Genomic DNA, 19,740 nt, shown 5'->3' with positions numbered 1-19,740 from the left:
AAAAGTAATTTCATGTCGCCTAGATCCAGCATAAATACGAACTTTACGAGAATGAGCAGTGAAAAATATTTTTAAATGTTTTAAGGGGGCACCACTAGGTACTCGTACTAAAAAACATTCCATCAAGCGAAGAATCCTTGTTTAAAGCTCATTAAGTAAATATATACTTGTAATACAAGCTGGCATTTATTTTTTAAATATTGCTTCGAAAGCAGTTTCTTTACAAAACGTTACTGCAACTTGGAATTTAGTTTAGTCATAATCTAATCTATTAACTAATATAGCCGTGGTGGCCTAGTGGTTTGACCTATCGCCTCTCAAGCAGAGGGTCGTGGGTTCAAACCCCGGCTCGCACCTCTGAGTTTTTCGAAATTCATGTGCGGAATTACATTTGAAGTTTACCACGTGCTTTGCGGTGAAACCTGCACAAACCTGCGAAGCAATTCAATGGTGCGTGTGAAGTTCCCAACTATGGCCTAAGCCCTCTTGTTCTGAGAGGAGGCCTGTGCCCAGCAGTGGGACATATATAGGCTGAGATGATAATCTAATCTAATCTAATCATAATCTAAAATATTTGGTAAAAAAATATTATTGACATACCTACCTAATAATTTGCACGGAACCCTCGGTGCGTTAGTCCGACTCACACTTGGCCGGCTTTTAGGTATGTCAGTTTTGCTGGAAATGTACTGCATTAACTACTCCTTAGGTATGCAAATTTGATACTTGCACCAGTTAATGAAAAATAACTCGTTTTCAGGAAGCAAAAGTGCAAGCAGCAAAACGGTGATGTTTATCATCGTGTATCGATCATTGCTGTAGATTGTGGACTCAAAAACCATCAATTACGTACGATGCTTGATAAAATGAAATACAAAAGTAACGGTAGTGCCATGGGATCATGAACTAGATGCCCAAAATTATGATGGATTGTTTATAAGCAATGGTCCTGGTGATCCAGAAATATGTTAGCGGCGTGATAAATTAACCAATACAAAACCTGTTTTGGGCCTTTGCCTTGGACATCAGTTACTTTCAACTGCTGTAGAATGTAACACTTTCAAAATGAGGTAACAATTTGTGTGAGATTTATAATTTTAATTTTGTTTTAATCGTAAATATGTGCCTTATTATGTTACAAAATCACTTGTATTTTACAGTTACGGAAATCGAAACATAAGTTACCCTGCACACACATGGTACAGGAAGATGTTTCATGACATTATACAGAACCACAGATTTGGCGTCGATGACAGCACGTTACCCAACGACTGGAAAATCCTTTTTACAAATGAAAATTGAAATTAAATTAATGATTTTTTTATGTGGTAGAGCCTTACTGTAATCACTTGCTGGCTGCAGTACGAATGGGCCGGCTCGACCGGGTTAGTACCACACTCCCACAGAATACCGGCGTGAAATAGTAGTTTTGCTACTGTGTTTCGCACGGTGAGTGGGAGATCCGGAGGCCCTTCCTCCTACCTCCCTACTACCTACTCCTCCCTCCCCCCTTTAGCCACCCCTCTTAGGCCGGCAATGCACCCTCAGTCTGGATGAATTGAAGCGTGATTGACCATCATAATGATTTCAGACTAACAATGGTTTGAATCAAGTCGTATATGAGCCACAGGGTTGATTGTTTGTGAGAAAAGTGGATCGTGGCTATTTGCTTATGGAGTGCAGGGCCTCTGTGACGTGAACACCAGGGCCCTGACCTGTCGCTTACAAAATGGAGTTACCCTGGGCCGAATTGTTCAAGGAGCCCTCCCATCTGGTCCCCTGCCACCTGTATCAGATCCAAACACTAGAAACTTAGTTGCCGAAGTGTCTGTTAAGGTGTGTATAATTATTAGGGCTTTGTACACAAAGGGTCCAAACAAAGCCATATTTATACTGGCATTCAGGTGTCGTCGTCATACAGGTTTTACAGCCAAGCGGTTAGAGCTACAGTCTTCAAGTCTCACAGTTAATATATTTGTTACATATCGTCGCATAGAAGATTGTAAAACAAGAGCATAAAACGAGTTATTTTACCCGAGATGTTCATATATAGACGCGTCGACGGGAAAAGGGGTTTAATGCTCGAGTTTTACACCTGCGTTTTACTTCGATTGAGGAACTTGGAATTTAGTCATAATCTACATACCTACCTACCTAAAAATATGTACGGATCTCTCAGTGCGCTAGTCCGACTCACACTTGGCCGGCTTTTAGGTTTTGCTGGAAATGTACTGCATTCACTACTCCTTAGGTATGCAAATTGGCACTTGCACCAGTTAATGAAAAATAACTCGTTTTCAGGAAGCAAAAGTGCAGGCAGCGAAATGGCGATGTATCGATCATGGCTGTAGATTGTGGACTCAAAAACAATCAATTACGACGCTTGATAAAAAGAAATGCAAAAGTAACGGTAGTACCATGGGATCATAAACTAGATGCCCAAAATTATGATGGATTGTTTATAAGCAATGGTCCTGGTGATCCAGAAATATGTTAACAAGTTGTGGACAATGTTAGCGGCGTAATAAATTTAACCAATACAAAACCTGTTTTGGGCCTTTGCCTTGGACATCAGTTACTATCAACTGCTGTAGGTAGGAAGTAACACTTTCAAAATGAGGTAAGTAATAGTTACTTTGAATGAGATTTAGAATTTTAATTTTCTATGTATTTGACTTGCCTATTATGTTATAAAATTACTTAACGTAAACATTCTCATATTTTACAGTTACGGAAACCGAGGACATAACTTACCCTGCAGATATAGTGGTACAGGAAGATGTTTCATGACATCACAGAACCACGGATTTGCCGTCGATGGCAGTAGCACGTTACCCAAAGACTGGAAAATCCTTTTTACAAATGAAAATTTTTGATGATTTTTTTATGTGGTAGAGCCTTACTGTAACCACTTGCTGGCTGCAGTACGAATGGGCCGGCTCGACCGGGTTAGTACCACACTCCCACAGAATACCGGCGTGAAATAGTAGTTTTGCTACTGTGTTTCGTACGGTGAGTGGGAGATCCGGAGCCCAACTCCTCTCCCCCTGCCCCCTCATCCCTTTCCCCTTTAGCCCCCCTTTTAGGCCGGCAAAGCACCCACAGTCCTAATAATGCTATAGGTGACCATGGGCAGCGGTGATCACTTATCATCAGATAACGCGCATGCTCGTTTGCCAGCTATTTCACATTAAAAAAGACAAAACAAACGAAGGTATACATGAGTCGAAACCATTCTTCAGTGTGCAATTTCATCCTGAACACATAGCAAGCCCAACCAACTTAGAATGTCTATTAGATATTTTTCTTGAAGCTGTAAAAGCATGCAAAACAAATGAAACATATATTATTGACATGAAGATTACAGAAAAGCTTACGTTTACTCCCAGATTAACTGAAAGACCAAAAAAAGTTCTTATTCTTGGTTCAGGGGGCTTATCTGTCGGCCAGGCCGGAGAATTCGATTACTCCGGATCTCAAGGAGTAAGAGCAATCCAAGAAAAAAAATTGAAACTGTGTTAATAAATCCGAATATTACTACCGTTCAAAACCTCAAAAGGTTTAGCAGATAAAGTCTGCTTTCTCCCAATCACTCCTGCTGAATACGTAGAATAAGTGATCAAAGCTGAACGGCCGACGGAAGTTTTACTTACATACGTTTGGAGGGCAAACTGCTTGTTTATGAAAAATACAATGTTTAAGATTCAGGAACACCAATACAATCTATAATTGATACAGAAGATAGATAAATATTTGCAGAAAAAAAATATGCTATTGGCGAGAAATTAGCTTCAATTGCTGCAGTATTTTCTGGTGATGAAGCTGTTAACGCTTCTTTTCAAATCGATAACCCAGTCATGGCTCGAGCTGCTTTTTCTCTAAGGGGGTTAGGTTCCGATTTTACAAATAATGAAAAAGACTAATTAACTTAACTCATCAAGCTTTACATACTGACCAACTGATTATTGATAAATCACTAAAAGGATCGAAAGAAGTCGAATACGAAGTCGTGAGAGATGCCTATGATAATTGTATAACTGTTTGTGACATGGAAAACGTTGATCCTCTTAAAATCCACACTGGGGAATCGATTGTTGTGGCACCGAGTCAAACACCTAGAATCAAGATTACTACATGTTAAGAAATAGTGCTTTGAAAGTTATAAGGCATTTCGGAATATTGGCGAGTGTAATATACAATACGCCCCCAATCCTAGTTCAGTACAATTCTACATAATAGAAGTCAATGCAGGGTTATCAAGAAGTTCAGCTTTGGCTAGCAAAGCTACCGGGTACCCCTTAGTATATGTTGCGGCTAAACTAGCCCTTAGTATTTCACTTTCTGAAATAAATAATTCAGTAACCGATGTGACTACGGCTTTGAACCAAGAAAAATACAACGATGGGATTTGGCTACATTTACAAGTTTGTAGTAAAATTGGAAGCTCCATAAAGAGTGTTGGAGAAGCCATGTCTACAGGGAGACATTTTGAAGAAGCCTTTAAGAAAGCATTGCGAATGGTAGACGAGAACGTTAATGGTTTTGATCCTAATATCAAAGAAGTAAATGAAAATAAATTTAGTGAACCAACTGATAAACGAATGTTTGTCCTGGCTGCTGCCCTCAAAAAGAATTACGTAGTTGAAAATCTTTATGAATTTACGAAAATTGACAGATGGTTCTTAGAGAAGTTTAAAAATATTATCAGATATTACAATATCCTTGAAAATGTCAGTCACAGTTCAATAACAATAGACATACTAAAAAACGCAAAACAGATTGGACTTTCAGATAAACAAATAGCAAAAGCTATAAAAAGAAATGAATTAGCAGAGAAAATTGAGAAAAGAATTAAAAATAACTCCAGTTGTTAAAAAGATTGATACGGTTGCCACAGAACGGCCGGCTTCGACCAATTAATTGTATTTAACGTACAATGTAACCAAGCACGATTTAGAATTTCCTGGAAGATTTATCTAGATTTATCTTGGAATCTGGCGTATACAGAATAGGAAGCTCCGTTGAATTTGATTGGTGCGCGGTAGGTTGTCTTAGGGAATCGCTCAATCAAGTTAGAAATACGATAATGGTCAATTATAATCCGGAAACTGTTAGTACTGATAACGATATGAGCCATCGACTATATTTCGAGGAAATATCTTTTGAAGTGGTAATGGACATTTATAACATAGAACATCCTGTCATGACGGTGATGTGTTGTCGGCGTCATCGGCAGCAAGCGGTGATCTTAGAGACATCACCAGATATGATAGACAATGCTGAAAATAGATTTAAATTTTCTCGCATGCTCCACAGAAAAAATAACCACGAAAAACAACCACCAACAACACCGGTAACAACCACGGTGGAAAGAACTTACCCACCTCGAATCTGCAATAAGTTTTTGCGATGAAGTTGGTTATCCGTGTTTGATCAGCCCTCATATGTACTGAGTGGAGCAGCTATGAACGTGGCATATTCTAGACAAGATTTAGAAGATTACCTTAAGTCAGCTAGCAAAGTGAGTAAAGACCATCCAGTAGTGATTTCAAAATTTGTAATGGCCGCTAAAGAAATTGATGTCAATGTTGTTGCAGCAGATGGTATTATTGTATGTTTGGCTGTACACGTAGAAAATGCAGGTGTTCATTCTGGCGATCCCACGTTAGTAACACCACCACAAAATATAACCACAGAAACATTAGATGAACTCAAAAGAATTACTGGAATTATTGCCGAGACACTTGATGTTAGCGCCCATTTAATATGCAATTGATAGCAAAAGATAACGAACTTAAAGTAATTGAATGTAATGTTAGAGTATCTCGATCATTCCCATTTGTTTCGAAAACACTGAACCATGATTTTGTTGCTATTGCAACCAAAGTTATTTTAGGTTTACCCGTGGAGCCTGTTAATGTCATGGGAGGACGTGGAAAAGTGGGTGCGAACGTGCCACAATTTGTGGCTGGTGGAGATGTTACTTCAGGTGCTGAAATGGCATCAACTAGAGAGGTGGCTTGTTTCGGCGGAAATCGTTATAAAACTTATTTAAAATCACTGATTAGCATGGGCTTCAGAATACCTAAAAAGCCATCTTAATGTCAGTTGGAACATTTAAGTTAGGTAATATTGAGGCCCAAAGAAGCCAAAGGCTATGGTACAAACAAGATGATAGCAGGGCACTATACAGCTGGTGAAACATGCGTCATCATTGAAGATGTTGTGACTTCAGGGTCAAGTGTACTAGAGTCTGTCAAAGACTTGGTAAAAGAGGGCCTTAAAGTTGACTCCGCTATCATTATACTGGATGGGGAGCAGGGTGGCAGACAAAACCTTGCGGCAAATGGGGTGAAAATGAAATCATTGTTTACTATGACTAACTAGATTGAAATTTTGTTGAATCATAATAAAATAACAGGAGATGGCTAATACAGTGAAAGGGTATTGAAGAACTACAAAAGCGCCATCAAGCAGTAAGTCTTGATTACTTTATTTACTTATGCAATTTTGAGAGTACCATTTTAAGCAGTAAGAATAGTATAAGAAGTTCTTGTATATTTTTCAGAGGAAGCAGTAGATAGAGCCTCCGTATCCTACGAGAAAAGAGCAGAGCTTGCTACCAATCAAGTTGCAAGGCAGCTATTTGAAATAATAGCACTGAAAAAAGCAATCTCTGCATTTCTGTTGACTTGACTTCCACTGCGAAAATTCTCGACTTGCTGGAAAAAGTTGGGGAGCATGTTTGCCTGGTCAAGACTCATGTCGACATCATAGAGGACTTCAAATCAAACAGCTGTCAAACATTGGCAACACTGTCTTTGCAGTATTTGAATGGATTGTACAAAATTGGGGAAGGGACAGACTGTGTCACTGTCCATTCTTTGCCCGAGAAGGCATTCTAAAAGCATTGAATGGTTCTACAAATGGGGTTAGCAGGGGAGTGTTTCTCTTAGCAGAAGTGAGCAGGGAGGTAATTATAAATACTAGCACATATTTTTGTTATCTTATCCCATTCAGGTTAAACAAGACTGAAAGCTTGTATTCTGCCAGTATTTCTATTCTATGTTTTTATCATAAACAATTTGATTTCTGTCTTGTGATAAGTCTCATAAATTAACTCTTGGGATTATCTTGCTTGGTGATTATTCATGTCATAACATTCAAAAGTATCTGGTTCATTCCATGAGACAGTTTAGCAAACATAGGTCTGTATCTCTCACTATCACTCTAATAAAATATAACTTTGTTTTCAGGGCAATCTTATCACACCAGACTACATCAAGGCGACAGTAGAAAGGGCAGCAAAATTCCCAGATCTGATCACTGGCTTTGTTTGCCAAAACAAAGACATATTTAACGATCCAGGGCTGATCCAACTGACACCTGGGGTCCAGCTGAAGACATCAGGAGACGGCCACGGCCAGATTTACAATACACCAGAGAAAGTAGTTCTGGACAAAGGCGCTGACATTGCTGTTGTGGGGAGAGGTATTGTTGCAGCCAAGAGTACAGAGACACAAGCTGTTGTCTACAAAAATGCTCTTTGGAAGTGTTACCAAAAGAGAATTTCTGGCAAAATGGAATAAAATCTCTGGGAGATATATGTAGGTACATATAGATGAAAAACTGAAAGTAATTTTCTTAATTAGAAATAAGTTTAGATGCTATGATACTTTCTAGTACATATAAATCATATCTGATCAGTAAAATAATTTAGATTTAAATTAAGTTTTTGCTGTGATGAGAATAATATGATCATATTCCATCGGTTGGGTGCTATTTGTTGCCATTAAACACATAAGTACTTTATGGACCAGAGGTTTCCAAACATATTTCCTCTAACGCCCACTTTGAATATCAATTATTTTGTAGCGCCCCCCATTTTTTTTTCACCTTAAAAACTCAATGACATATTATTCGTCTCACCTTATGAAGGCACAAAGGTGAAAAATTTTCTGGGCCCCTTACCGCTCTCCTGTAGGCTTCCAGCGCCCACAAGGTGGCGTTATCGCCCACTTTGGCGAAGACTGCATTAAATCAGAGTAATCCGTACTAATGTTATACTTAAACAAGCGATCCGCCCCGACTCACGCGGTACAATTTTCAAAACAATAGGTCTCATCAAAGTCACTTTATACTTTTCAGCTCCATTTTTCAAAATCTTTACCCGTGCGAAGCCGGGGCGTGTCGCTAGTAATAGTATATACTCGTATATAAACCTTTTGTGAAATATTGTCGTACTCCATCCATGGCTTAGTTTAAAAGATCTAGGCGCATATACAGACGGTGGGAAGTACTTAACTTTATTTTATACCATAATACCATGTAAATAAAGATACGAAAGTGAGTATGTATGTTTGTTTGTTAGGCTGTCACGCTTAAAGTCCTCAACCGATCGTGACGAAATTTGGTATGGAGATGGTTTGAGATCCTAAGAAATATGTAGGTTAAATTTATCACAGAAAATTGTTAATAATAGTTCCCACGGGCGCGTGCCACACGAATTATTTGCAGACAAAGTCGCAGGCAACAGATAGTCTAACATAAGTTATTATAATTAACAACATTTGAGAAGTCCACTTAACCAACTTTAATGTTTTCAGCACAAAATGGAATTGTTCCCCAGCGTTCAATTCAAACCTTACAAAATTCGGTTATCGCGCGCTGTTCCCTCGGGAAATGTACATTTTTTTCGGGATAAAAAGTAGCCTATGTCACTCTCTGGCCCATGAACTATCTCTATGCCAAAATTCACCTCGATCGATCACTGAAAGCCATTTCGACGTGAAAGACGGACAAACATACAAACAGACACACTTTCGCATTTATAATATTAGTATGGATGGGCACCGGGATGATTTTTATTCTGAACACGGTGTACAGATATGTAAGATCGAGGCTCTCTTTCTTCACACTATAAAGTGTGGACAACTCTTAACAATTTTCTTGTGCACAAGAAAATTGTTCAAGGCGAAAACTAAAACTTTTTGAGACTATACCAGACACAACAATTACACGGCACGACAACATAACACCAACACACAGCAAGTACATAAGTGTAAATGGTTCACAGGTTGAAAGTGTACAATGGACATTTGATCACATGGGAGATCCAGAAGACGATCACTCTGACGGAGAACTTATGCATCTCGCAGATTTTATGGCGAGACGTTAATAAGACCTCGTTTCCTCTTTTACCATACATGGACATCGGACACGGCGATTAGCTGTTGATTATGCTCTGCCTCTGGTTACCTATTGATGTTAAATGCGCAAAATAATTAGTTCAGGTATGACATATTTACCCTGTCCGAAGTAATCAAATCACGAATGGCTGCTTGCGCGGGTAGGATTAACAAAATTAATCCTCAAATCTGGTTTGGGGTTCACAGTTTCATACATTTTGACACTACAAACTTAACTTTTGGTCAACTGTTAACTCGGAGTTAGATAACTAGCTAACTTTGGTCCGCACAAAAGCGCCATTAGATATCTGTTTGAGTACATTCTTTATTTTAACTCAGTAATTTAACCAAATCATGAACAATTCATAAAATTTTCAGGCTATGCTGAGCTAAAGTGCGGGGGCGTACCGGCTATGAAAACCCACACGGACTGCATGACATCACGTAATATAGTAAAATATCCTGGTTTTATTGATGTCCACGGTCATGTCCGTGTACCCGAAGCAACATACAAAGAAGACTGCGTCCTGCACCGCAGCTGCGCTAGCTGGTGGAATCACGAACATTTATTGTGCTATGCCAAACACTAATAGGTCATTGATCGGGCGTCATACATATGACTACGCTTCTGCGCTGAAACAAGTGTGTGCCCTATTTATGCTGCGAAACAGCTGCGGAAATGGCACCCCAAGCCGCAGCCTTAAAAATGTATCTCAACGAAACATTTACAACTTTAAAATTGAATGACATGAGTGTATGGCAACACCATCTTCAAAACTGGCCCAAAAAATGCTAAGTAATTTGTGTTTAACGGCATCAATGCTTGATCGATCGATCCATATGTCATGTGGCGAGAGAAGAAATTTTGATTATTAAGGCCGCCAAAGAGAGGCCTCAAGGTCACTTGCGAAGTATGTCCTCATCACTTGTTTTTGAGCACAGATGACATTGATCATATAGGTAAAGGGCGTGCAGAAGACGACCAGTTCTTTGCAGCCCCAAAGACCAAGCAGAACTTTGGAAAAATATGGATATCATGTTGTTATGGACATCAAGTTTGCTACTTTTTATACTCCACATTCTGTGGCTGAAAAAAAAGGAAAAAAAGCTTTACCCAGCTTTCCAGGCCTTGAAGCTATTTTACCTTAATGTTAAATGCTGTACACGAAGGTCGTCTAACAATAGAGGACATAATCGATAAATTTCACAGGAACCCATTAAAAATTTTAAATTTGCCTGAACAACCTAATGCGTATGTAGAAGTTGATATGGATTTCGAATGGACTATTCCGGAAAGCATGGACTTCACGAAATCAAAATGGACTCCATTTGCCGGCATGCATGTTTGCGGGTCGGTACACCGTGTTACTCTACGTGCTGAAATTGCTTACGTCGAAGGCCAAGTACCTACTTGTGCCTCCAGACTTTGGCCAGTGTTTGTGACTGGCCTGCTCCTAAGAAACACACACTCCGTTTAAGCTGTTGAAAAAGTTGAGAAAGAACTAAGCAGGCCTAATTCTGCTTTGCAATTCCATAATCCAGCAGATTTAACTCGGCTAAGTGACCTTGAGTCTGATCAAACGGAACTTAAAAACCCGAAGGAAAATTAAATGTGCATTTTAATGAGGCATCCGCATTGAGAAGCGTGTCACCTCTACTTGGACAACCTATTACGAGGCAGACACGATAGTTCATCATATTATAATCCTTCACAAGTATATATCGTGTCTCAACGGCAAAGAAGTCGTTTGTTCGGTAAAAGCATTCAGCAAAGAAACCCTTAATGACATATTTAATCCTGCAAAATTTATGAAAACGAGCTTATTTCACAAAAATGTTATTTCTTTCACTAATATTTCTATTTATTATAAAATTAGCAAGTTCAAATAATCATGAGTTAAATGGTTATATTACATATTGTCCTTGTATGGGTAGATTTGGCAACCAAGCCGACCATTTTTTAGGTGTTCTAGCATTTAGCAAAGCTTTGAATAGAACATTGGTTTTACCTCCTTGGGTTGAGTACCGCTATGGAGAACCCAAGTCTGTACAGGTTCCATTCGATACTTCAAAACTGAAAGTTTAGCTGAGTATCATACAGTAATGACAATGGAATATTTTATGTCTATAATTGCTCCGAGTATCTGGCCTGAAGAGAAAAGGTTTGCATTCTGCTACACTCAAAGAAGAGGAGACAAGGAAAATAGTTGCAATGCTAAATCTGGTAATCCATTTGGTCCCTTCTGGGATACTTTCAACATTGATTTTACTGGGTCTGAATTCTATGGGCCTTTAAGCTATGATGCAAGCAATACTGTAATGGTTGATAAATGGAAGCAGAAATACCCACCAACAAAATGGCCTGTCTTAGCTTTTACAGGCGCCCCAGCCAGTTTTCCAGTACAAGGTGAAAATAGACATTTGCACAAATATATGCAATGGAGTGATCATATCGCATCAAGTGCCAGACAATTCATAAAAAAGAAGAAATGGTCAGGACTGGATTAGAGCCGGTCAACATGTTAATGACAGACCTATGTTATTTTCTGCCCCACAGTGTTTGGGATACAAAAATGAAAGAGGACCACTGACAGCCTCCATGTGCCTACCATCAAAAACAGAAATCATTAAACAAATAAGAAGAGTACTTAAGAGACTTGATGATATTAAGTATGTCTTTGTTGCAACTGATTCAAATCCCATGATAAGTGAACTCTCAAGGCACTACGTAGATTACTATGTGTCTATTGTAAGACTGCAGCCACCTAAACCTCATATAGATCTTGCGATTCTAGGATAAGCCAATTATTTTATAGGAAACTGTGTATCATCATTTACTGCTTTTGTTAAAAGAGAGAGAGATGTTCGAGGACTAGGTTCTGAGTTTTGGGCCTTGCCACACCACAAAAAACAAAAGCATGAAGAACTTTACATCTAAGAAGTATTTCAGAGTATATTAAAAAACTACATGTTGAAACATAATGCATGAGCTTGAAGACACTCCAGTGCATAAGACGCTGCTAAGGTTTTTTTGGTGACTGAAGGTGAAATAAAGAACAAGATTAGGTGTCGCTTCATAGATTGCGTGCTGCGGAGCCTGCGGGAAAGGCTATATCTTCAGTATTCTATATGAAGTGAGCACTCGTACAAGTTGCAGTTTTGCTGCAGCCGTGGCTCCGTGATTCATACAGATGCTACTAGTTCTTCAGCTAAAAAAGGAGAGACATTAGAAGCCAGTGTCGCAGTATTGTCCAGTTATTCCGATGTCGTGGTACTTCGTCATCCTGGACCGGGAGCAGTCGAGTAAGTTGTATGACTTTTCAAAATTCGAGTTAAATATAAAATAATCAATGTTTAGTTTATGAAATAATACAATATCTTTATTATTTACAGCGTGCCTCCTGACATTGTCGAAGACCAATTATAATTGCTGGTGATGGTGTAGCGGAGACCATCCCACTCAAGCATTGTTGGACGTGTTCACTATTCGAGAAGAAACTGGTACAGTCAACGGCCTAAGAATAACAATGGTCGCAGATCTTAAAAAATGGTCGCACGGTTCATGTACTCATTAGCTCGACTTCTCACACTGTACCAAGTTACGCTGCAATGCGTTAGACTGCCAGTCCTTAGAATGCCGAAACATATTACGGACTTCGTAGCATCAAAAGGAATACCACAAAAGGTGTTCGAACGTTTAGAAGATGTGTTAGCAGACACGCTTGTTTTGTATATGACTAGAGCACAGCGGGAGAGATTTAAAAGCCAAGAGGAGAGTACGAAAAGGTAAAAACAGTTAAAAACGCCATACGTTATGTTACGTCAATCCAATTTCTAGAAAGGGTAAACAAATACGCCATTAACCCGACCACAGACATTTAATGATGTGAAAACCTAGAAACTTTTGCAAAATATTTAATCAGTAATTTAATTTATTATAATTAATTTGCAATTAGGGCATGTAATGTCATGTAAGGGCATGGAATTGGATGGGGGTGGAATATTGGTGGAGTAATGTAAAAAGTGAAACAATGAAATAGTTTAGGGGAAATAACAAGTGCAGCGACTAAAGTTTTATTTAGCATCCGCAACGGAACATCTGTTTTTGTATGTAAGCAACGGGTTAATAGAACAGCTTCTATTAAATTAATATGCCATCTTTACAATACCAGCAAATTATGCAAAATCGAGCGACAATTTACAAACAACAAATAATATAACGTCACGTTTAGTTTATGAAATAATACAATTTCGATATTATTTACAGCGTGCCTCCCGCCTGACATTGTCGAAGACCAATTGTCAAAGTGTACAATGGACAGTCGATCACATTCGAGACCCAGAAGACGATCGCTCGGACGGAGAACTTATCACTATTCAAGAAGCAATTGGTACAGTCAACGGCCCGAGAATAACAATCTTAAAAATGGACGCACGGTTCACTCATTAGTTCGACTTCTTACACTGTACCAAGTTACGCTGCAATTACTTAGGGCATATACCTAATATGTAATGTCGGAAGGTTTTCAATTCCGGTACTGGTTTTCGATATTAGATTTCAATATCGTTATTCCATTATCAATACCGGAATTGCATAATATTTGTTAAAAAATTGGATGGGGGTGGAATATTGGTGGAGTAAAAGGGGAATAATCAAAATAAATAGTTTAGTTAGTAAGTAAGTTAGCAGTTAAGTAATAGACTCAAAAAATACTCAAAAGAAGAAAACAAGACGTGGACGTAGTGGTCTAGAACTCTAAGTAGCTAACTTAAACTTCAACAGTCAGGATCCATTAGCTTATTTTATTTAGCACGTTCGCCGGCGGTAACGTGCATTAGCGTAATAGTTATTTATGTGGCTGGTGCATAATGAGAGGCATTAAAGTACGAGTGTGGTTTTATGAAACGAGCCGAAGGCGAGTTTCATAATAAAATCACACGAGTGTTTTAATGCCTAGTTATGTATAGCCGCATACATAACTTTATCTACATGCATATCATAAGTTTTATATAATATGTTCAGATATGGCCTGTATTTTTAAGTTAGTGTTACTGATAATTAGTTTGAAGTACCTACCAATGCTTAAATAAAACAGATAATAAAAAACTAAAGTTTTATTTATAATAATTATTATTATCTACATGTATGTCATAAGTTTTCTACAATATGTACCTACAGATATGCATTGTTAAAAAAAGTATTACCGATACTTTAATGTAAACATTAAGATGCACTATACTTTGATGTGAACTATATGGGTGTAAATAAAATACGTTACATGACAGTACGGCTGACGCAGTATTTTTTCGAGATTGCCTATAAGACAGTACGGTGCTTCACGAGCAAAACCCATAGCATTGATACCCTATTTTTTAACCGACTTCAAAAAAGGAGGAGGTTCTCAATTCCAGTGTATGTTCTTTTATGTATGTTTGTTACGCGATAACTCCGCCAATTACGGGCCGAACTTCATAATTATTTTTTAGTTCTAAAGGACATGCTTCCGAGGTGGTCCCATTGACACCAAGTCAGGATCTGATGATGGGATCTTAGAGAAATTAGGGCAACCCTCGAATTATTAAAGCACACCTATAGCGATTTTGACATTTTTAACATCAAGTCAAGTATTTACATTCAGAAAGTATCATTTGGTGAACTGGACACTGATAAAGAAGACCGCAGGTACCGGTACTCTGTTAAGTATAAAGTGATATAACTATGCTGTATTTGAGCTTAATGGAATCGTTGTGAGATGCACTTTGGTTACAAATCACTAAAAACTATGAAACATTTTTTTTTTACAAAAAATGGAACCGACTTCAAAAACCTTGAAAATAATTTTCTAATAGTTTGAAGTCGGTGCCTCAGCACGAGCCAGCAGGAGTGATTGAAGCCCAATATATAGGGGGAAGTCCCGTAAAGTCGGACTGCATCTAAGTATCACCGGACACTCGTAATACTTATTTCAGTACATTGTAATGGGTCCTATCTTATATTTGATAAAATAAGTGCAAGGGAGGCCGCCGCATTTTAATCATTTTGCAGGTGGTAGGACCTTGTGCAAGGTCCGCCCGGATTGCTACCACCATCTTGCTCGCTAATCCTGCCGTGAAGCAGCAGTGCTTGCACTGTTGCGTTTCGGCGTGGAGAATAAGGCAGCCGGTGAATCCTGGCACTTGAGGTATCCCATCTTAGGCCTCTAGGTTGGCAACGCATCTGCAATACACTATTTAATGGGTCCCGTCCCGACTCAGTTGAAGTTTAAGTTAGCTACTTAATAGAGTTCTAGACCACTACGTCCACGTCTTGTTCTCTTCTTTTGATTATTTTTTAACGCAGTCGGGTTATTGCTTTTTTTTAATTTAGTGTTTTTTTCACACTTTTTTGATATTTTTGTGAAAACGGTAAATAAAAACACATGACTTGTATTTTTTTTTGTAATCTCTTTTGAAATCCCTTCATTTTGAGAGCCTACTCGATGTTTCTGTTTTGATTTTTTAAGAATTTCATGTACTTACTCAGTGTCACTCGCGTCATCGAGACGAACCCATGACTTATCATTTATCAAAATCGGTTCAGTCGGGTAAAAATGTAGATGTCGAGAGGTTGTAGCAGGTGCCTCCTGACACAGGCCAAGGACCAAGGAGGTCCCGGCCACGTGCCGCCATGCCGTCAGTGTGTTTCTCGCTAGGGTGCCCGCACATGCAGTCGCTAGTCGCTCGTTTGCAGCGATAAATCTGGTCACGTGACCCCATTTTAAAGGTGATTTTAAATTTCCCGCGACTCAAAAAAGTAGCGACAAGTCGCCGCGTCGAGCAGCAGCGACAAGATGGCTTCTTGCAGGAATGGTCTTGGTCTTGGAAGCTGTTCTTAATCTCGTTTAGTAGCAGCCGTGGCTGTGGTACAAATAAAAGAAAATGGAGTGAATGAAAAACATAAATATAATACTGTTTTTGTCGAAATTGAAGAGGTTTCTTTTCCAGCGATAAAGCTCAACATTTTCAGCTTATCGCTAGGTATATGTCACGTGACCAGATTTGACGTTGGAAACTAGCGTCCAGCGACTGCATGTGGCCCCACCTTTAAGAACCTTTGCTTTTATTTCGAACGTAAAATGTAATCATGCGATGTTTTGAATAAATACCGTTATCTAACGCTTAGTTTGGGGCACTTTCGGTAATCTGAATCGATAAAAATTAAGTTGATTTACCCAATCACCAACATTATTATTATCAACAAAAGAGATTCATACTTGACAGAGCTCTGCTATAGTAATTTTTAAATTACAGTGTTTATTGTGTTTAGGCTATTTTTGTGACTGATCTTTTTTATCTGTGAATATGTGCTGCCCATTGCCGATCCTATTACTCATAGATAGGTACATATTTTTAAAATTTGCCGCTACTTCATACTACTGCCAAGATTCGGTGTTATATCCTCTATCTATATTAACTTCGCAGTCCTTATCAAGTATTTACCTACTTGTTTTGTTCGTGTTACGAGTTTGAAATCAGTTCATAAATTTACCTAACTACTTAGTCTTACCTACCAAAACTGAATTAACTAATTGTAAATAATTTATTTCGGTACGCAGGCATCCACAAAAGTAAGTATACAAAATATTAACACCTACAAATCTTCAACTTAAAAAAATATCACAACAACCTTTGCTTCTGTATAATGTTAATAAAATGCATCAGACATTCGTTCATTTAACTTACATTTAACACAGCCACCTCTTAAACTTAGTTGTATAACATAGCGCAAACAGAACACACAACAATTAAGTTCTCACTGCAGAACTTTGTCGTAGTGAGATTCAGTGTTCATTTACTGTTTTTATCAAGGAAAGTATTATGATATTTACCGTGAAAAGGGTCTACCGCTGGTCACGACTACAGTAAGTATATATAATAGGTCACGATAAGAATGGACGCCTTTCAAAACAACTGGTTTAGACACTGATGTATTAAGCTGGTTTAGAATTGTTTAGAAGTAGTACTGTTTTATTCACGTGCCGAAATCAAATTGGTTTAAATAAAATTAACGCACTCTTGAGTAGCGGGTTGAAGTTTTTATAGCCATAAAGGTAAAAAGAATACAGAAACCTAATTGACTAGAGAAGGCAGGAGAAGGTATATTATAAGTAGGTCGTTTGTGTAGTTTTATAACCCCATAAATTCCACGCATACAGCGCAATATCGATTTTAATAATTGTGAGTGACATTTGCACATTAGTAGGTACGTGTTACAAAATAACCCGCAAAAATACAATAAATTATTTAAGGGAAAAATATTGTCATAGAACAGCGAAGGCCGTGGTCCACTGATCAACTGTATTCATATGGACCCCAATTTTTGACATAACCAAGAAAGACTAGTGTCTGTATCACCTTTTATGATCCATAGTCTGACAATAAAGTTTTTTGTATTTGTATTAAGTGCATGGAACAGTCAAGTCCATGGTCCACTGATCAACTGCATTCATATGGACCCAAATCTTTGAAATAGTCAAACAAGACTAGTGCATGGAACAGCTAAGTTGTAGTCCACAGATCGACTGCATTCATATGGACCCAAATCTTTGATATAACCAAGAAAGACTTTTGCATAAAACAGCGAAGTCCGTGGTCCACTGATCAACTCAATTCATATGGACCCAAATTTTTGGAACAACCGAGAAATTATTGCATAGAACAACGAAGTCCGTGGTCCACTGATCAATTGTATACATATGGACCTAAATCTTTAAACTAACCGAGAGACTAGTGCATAGAACAGCGAAGTCCGTTGTCCACTGATCAAATGTATTCATATGGACCTAAATCTTTAAAATAACCAAGAAAGACTAGTGCATAGAACAGCTAAGTCCGTGGTCCACTGATCAACTGTATTCATATGGACCCAAATCTATGAAATAGCTAAGAAAGATTAGTGCATAAAACAGCTAAGTTTATAGTCCACTGATCAACTGTATTCATATGGATCCAAATCTTTGTTAAAACAAACAATGACTATTGCATAGAACAGCGAAGTCCGTGGTCCACCGATCAACTGTATTCATTTGGACCCCATTTTTGAAATAGTCAAACAAGACTAGTGCATGGAACAGCTAAGTTGTTGTCCACTGATCAACTGTATTCATATGGACCTAAATCTTTAAAATAACCGAGAAAGACTAGTGCATGGAACAGCAAAGTCCTTTGATCAACTGTACTCCTATGGACCCAAATTTTTAAAATAATTGAGAGAGATTAGTGCATATAACAGCTAAGTTGTAGAACACTGATAAACTGTATTCATATGGACCCAAATCTTTGATATAACCAAGAAAGACTATTGCATAGAACAGCAAAATCCTTGGTCCACTGATCAACTGTATTCATATGGACCCAAATTTTTGGAATAATTGAGAAAGACTAGTGCATATAACAGCTAAGATGTAGTACACTGATCAACTGTATTCATATGGATCCAAATCTATGAAATAGCTAAGAAAGATTAGTGCATAAAACAGCTAAGTTTATAGTCCACTGATCAACTGTATTCATATGGACCCAAATCTTTGATTAAACAAACAATGACTATTGCATAGAACAGCAAAGTCCGTGGTCCAGTGATCAACTGTATTCATAAGGACCCCAATTTTTGACATAACCAAGAAAGACTAGTGTCTGTATCACCTTTTATGACCCATAGTCTGACTATAAAGTTTTTTGTATTTTTGAAAGTGCATGGAACAGTCAAGTCCATGGTTCACTGATCCACTGCATTCATATGGACCTAAATCTTTGAAAAAAACAAAAAAAGTTTAGTGCATGGAACAGCTAAAATGTAGTCCACTGATCAACTGTATTCATATGGACCCAAATCTTTGATATAACACCAAGAAAGACTATTGCATAAATCAGCGAAGTCCGTGGTCCACTGATCAACTGTATTGATAAGGACCTTAATCTTTAAAATAACCGAGAAAGATTAGTGCATGGAACAGTAAAGTCCTTTGACCAACTGTATTCATATGGAACCAAATTTTTGAAATAATTGAGAGACTAGTGCATGGAACAGCTAAGTTGTAGTCCACTGATCAACTGTATTCATATGGGACCAAATATTTGATATAACCAAGAAAGACTATTGCATAGAACAGCGAAGTCCGTGGTCCACTGATCAACTGTATTCATATGGACCTTAATTTTTGACATATAACTAAACAAGACTAGTGATAACAGCAGTTGTAGTCCACTGATCAACTGTATTCATATGGAACTAAATCTTTAAAATAACCGAGAAAGATAAGTGCATGGAACAGCAAAAACCTTTGATCAACTGTACTCATATGGACCCAAATTTTTGGAATAATTGAGAGAGACTAGTGCATATAACAGCTAAGTTGTAGAACACTGATAAACTGTATTCATATGGACCCAAATCTTTGATATAACCAAGAAAGACTATTGCATAGAACAGCGAAGTCCATGGTCCACTGATCAACTGTATTCATATAGACCCCAATTTATGACATAAGCAAGAAAGACTAGTGTCTGTATC

General features: G+C 38.2%; 1 protein-coding gene and 3 pseudogenes across 2 annotated transcripts in view; all 4 read left to right on the top strand.

Moving 5' to 3' along the window:
* The first annotated feature begins 2,881 nt into the window (after window positions 1-2,881).
* On the top strand, window positions 2,882-5,041 carry LOC141442683 (multifunctional protein r-like; annotated as a pseudogene).
* On the top strand, window positions 4,049-5,455 carry LOC141442679 (multifunctional protein CAD pseudogene; annotated as a pseudogene).
* Window positions 5,456-5,464: 9 nt separating this feature from the next.
* LOC141443043 (uridine 5'-monophosphate synthase-like) lies at window positions 5,465-15,617 on the top strand (annotated as a pseudogene).
* A 743-nt stretch (window positions 15,618-16,360) lies between these two features.
* LOC141442675 (luciferin 4-monooxygenase-like) overlaps window positions 16,361-19,740 on the top strand; it is a 46,722-nt gene continuing 43,342 nt past the window's right edge. The window contains exon 1 of one of the 2 annotated variants that reach the window (XM_074107727.1): window positions 16,361-16,567. The gene's annotated coding sequence lies outside the window, so the exon portion shown is untranslated. Of the gene's footprint in view, window positions 16,796-19,740 lie in introns of both variants that reach the window. The other variant, XM_074107725.1, reaches the window with a different exon arrangement.

This window comes from Choristoneura fumiferana, chromosome 26, assembly GCF_025370935.1.
Source record: "Choristoneura fumiferana chromosome 26, NRCan_CFum_1, whole genome shotgun sequence".
Lineage (NCBI taxonomy): Eukaryota > Metazoa > Arthropoda > Insecta > Lepidoptera > Tortricidae > Choristoneura > Choristoneura fumiferana.
This window is presented reverse-complemented; position numbering and strand designations above follow the sequence as displayed.